The following is a 4,252-nucleotide window of genomic DNA, read 5'->3' as shown; positions in this document are numbered from 1 at the left end:
TATATAAAATGTGTGTGAAGAGAGAGAGAGAGAGAGAGAGAGAGAGAGAGCGAGAGAGAGAGAAATAGATAGATGGATAGATAGATAGATAGATTGTTTTTAAAATATAATTATCTATTGACACGTGTTTCGTCGTCTATGAAAGGGGGTATATACAGTATATATCTATCAATCTCTCCCCCTCCCTCCCTCCCTCTCTCTCTCTCTCTCTCTCTATATATATATATATATATATATATATATATATATAGAGAGAGAGAGAGAGAGAGAGAGAGAGAAAGAGAGAGAGAGTAGGTCTCATCTTATATCCATTTGTTTCTTATATAGCCGGCGGATAGAGCGTACGAGAGATGGTTTTCTTTTTTTAGAGTTCATAAAATACAATAGATGTCACTCGTAGAGGATCAATGTTCTCAGGCAATACCTTTGCCTTCACATTACATGTTAAAGGTTAATTTCGATCCACGTTGCTAGAGGCGCTTGGGTGGGGTCGAGGGTGGGTGAAAACTGTCCGTACATCCGTATATAGGCTTTTACAATCAACACGACTTTACGTGTAGGGGCTTTAAGAATATTAATCGGATAGACTTAAATACGTTTGTATGATACGCTATTGTTCACACACACACACACGCACACACACACACACACACACACACACACACACACACACACACACACACACACACACAGAGAGAAATCGCTCGAGACAAGGTATGAAGCCATGTGCTGTAAGAGGCTAACAAGAACACAATCTGATAATTGCAAAGATAGTAGATGTTTATTGACTAAAGGATATATGTGTGTGTTTGTGTGTGTGTTTGTGTGTGTTTGTGTGTTTGTGTGTGTGTGTGTGTGTGTGTGTGTGTGTGTGTGTGTGTTGAGTTTTCCTTACTTTGATAAGTCTTGCTTTGTTAAAGATATACTCTGTGATAACAATTATAAATACATGTATAACTATGTACATACATACATATATATATATATATATATATATATATATATATATATATATATATATATATATATATATATATATATAATGAGATATGAATCGTTATGCTGGACTTATTTTGAAATCCATTCTCTCTAAAGACCTATTTTGCATTACGGATCAACTTGAGAGGATTTTCATGCAAGCTGAAATATTATGCACGGTTTGTTTATATATATATATATATATATATATATATATATATATATATATATATATTTACGTATTCAACATTTATATATATATATATTTACGTATCCAGCATTTTTTAACTTTTTTATTTGGCAATTTATAACTACAATAGATTGCGGTTTCACTTAATGCCTTAACTAGCATATTTTAGCATTGCTACAAATATAATTTGCTGATTTCTTTATGTCCTCTGATGAGAAGAATAATAAGAATAGCATTCTTTGAAACTCCGCGGAATAAGGACTTTGTAAAATGTTTTTTGGAGTATTCAATCGGACAATAAATTTTGATTGTAAAGTGCAACTTACAGTTTTAATTTTCTTTCTCTTATATATAGACTCACACACACACACACACACACACACACACACACACACACACACACACACATGCGTGTGTGTGTGTGTGTGAGTGTTTCACCATTTACAAAGGAATCCAATAAACTGTCCGATTATTTAATCATACGGGCGTAATGTTTATTTGTTGAGTCACAATGATACAGTTCTGATCAAGGCTGAACCTTAGGTTTCAAGCTGAACGAGCGGATCCAAGACTAAAAAATTTGGGGTTTCTTATCTTTTAATTTAAAACAGCTCACTAGCTTTTCTCAACCATGTCCACTCCAACAGTTTGAAATCTAATGTTGATATGACGTGTTGTAACATATATATCTTCTATCTATTTACTTATATTTAAAGGGCACTTTGCTTGTGTGTGTGTGTGTGTGTGTGTGTGTGTGTGTGTGTGTGTGTGTGTGTGTGTGTGTGTGTGTGTGTGTGTGTGTGTGTGATTTCATTTTCTATGGTCTTCGAAACAGCTGGGCCGATGTTTTATTTTTAAATTTTACACAAATATACTTTATGTATCTGGGAGTATTCCTAGAAAGGTTTTGTATTGTGGAATGCCCTCAAAGAGCATCAAAAGTCGATAATTGAAAAACTCAGATGAATTTTGACCAAAGTTAAAACTCTGATAGAGCAGAACATAACGAGTGCATTTGAGAAGTTTTATCACCGTACAAGTAGAAGGGTCTGACGTATAAAATCAACAGTATGTTCTTTGATAAGACAAGGGCGCGTTCGAAATGAATGTTTCTGCTTAGAGCACAATTGAACCATGATACGTAATTTTTGTATTTTAAACTTTAATTCAAACCATTGTATAAAATAATTTTATAAACTCTACATAGGTTCTCTACAAAGTCACTGTGGGGAGGGATATGAAGTTTTCTCCCAGTGCACCATGATGGGTCAGCTACTAGAGCAGGTAATCAGTCGTATAGGGTTTCCGACTAGTGCAGGCAATCAATCTATTTGATTGAAAAATGGACAATTTCACAGATTTTTATGCCAATAAAAGTATTGGAAGTGTGAAATATTTCTTGATCCTAATTCAATCTCAAACAACGTCGAGTCTCCCTTCTAATATATATATATATATATATATATATATATATATATATATATATATATATATGTGTGTGTGTGTGTGTGTGTGTGTGTGTGTGTGTGTGTGTGTGTGTGTGTGTGTGTGAAAGAACTCCAGCAAAGTGCTCGATTATAAAGAATATATCAATATAATAGCATAATATTTATTTAAAAATTTTACAGAAATGCCGAAAACATCGGTACCGTCGGTTTCAAATCCGATGTATGGAGATCAGTTTATGGTCGAAAAATATCGAATTCTTTTCACCCTCTGTTTATATCTGTTCTTAACGTTGTTGGGCTCCTTTTTGTTTTGTTTTTTCGGTTGGCAATTTATTTATTTCATTTTATTCATTATTGTCTGTTTTATTATTTTTGTGAACTGATGTTTATGGTTCATCATAAAATGGAAGGAGATCGAGGGAAAGGCATCGTACCATCCAGCCTTGATGCAGTGCTCCCTTTGCAACGTAGAGGTATGTTATATCATAAATACCATAAACGACTCCAATAAGAACTATTTAAATATATGTAGTGATTGCTTAAAGGCATGTATACACAGGAGACAACAGACACAGAAATTGCATAGGAATATTCAAAAGAAATTCTAGTAATGCAGTAATTAGAACTTAAAATAATTAAAAGCAGTAATTAGAACTTAAAATAATAGCTAGTGAAGACATAGATAAAACAATAAAATAAACGAGTATAATTTATAAACTATACGAAAAAAAGTTTTAAGTGTCACAGCTTAAATTCATTAAGAATTTCACTTTAACGAGCTAGAATTACATTTGTATTATTCGTATTCATGCGTACAAAGAAAAATTAAAATTTATATATATATATATATATATATATATATATATATATATATATTATAGTAGATTTAAAATCTATATATATTAAGCAAATTTATCAAGTAAAAATGTTCATATAGAGCATAAAAATGAAAATTAAATGCAATAATATAAATGTTGACATATACAGAGTATATTTATTTAAATTTCAAATAGATAGATAAATAAATAAATAAATAAATAAATAATAAAATGATTTTAAAATAAAATTATTAAATCATGAATGGATTCTTAGGAAAAAAATTTAAAAATTTTCTCCAACATGGATAGGATTTTAAAAAATATTAAAATACTATAAATATGATTATGCATGAATATATTCGCATAAACCTAAAAAGTACACTGTATGTCTATTCATATTAAAAAATGAAGGTTCAAAAGAAATTGTCTGAATTTTGAGAAACTACGAAAATTCAAGTGTAATATCCTTTGAAGAAAGTTATTATTTTAAATTTAAATTTAAAAAAATCGTTATATTTAAATCAGTGAAAGACATTTTAAAATCAAACTTTTCGCAGAGCCCAAACAGCGAGTTCCTAAAAAATAAAATAAAATATACATATATTAAGTTCATAAAATAAAAGAATCAATCAATCAATCAATCAATAATAATAATAATAATAATAATAATAATAATAATAATAATAATAATAATAAAATGAATAAATAAATTTGGATTTAAGGTGAGCGTGGAGCTAGAGGTAGCAGTTTCGATCCCACCCAAAGCCGGTCAGAGGATTATTTGATCAAACCGTGGTGAGATGACAACAACTATTGAA

The sequence above is a fragment of the Euprymna scolopes genome, chromosome 19, assembly GCF_053919585.1.
Source record: "Euprymna scolopes isolate OS-2025 chromosome 19, ASM5391958v1, whole genome shotgun sequence".
Classification (NCBI taxonomy): Eukaryota; Metazoa; Mollusca; class Cephalopoda; order Sepiida; family Sepiolidae; genus Euprymna; species Euprymna scolopes.
The sequence above is the reverse complement of the archived record's forward strand: the minus strand, read 5'-3'. Positions refer to the sequence as shown.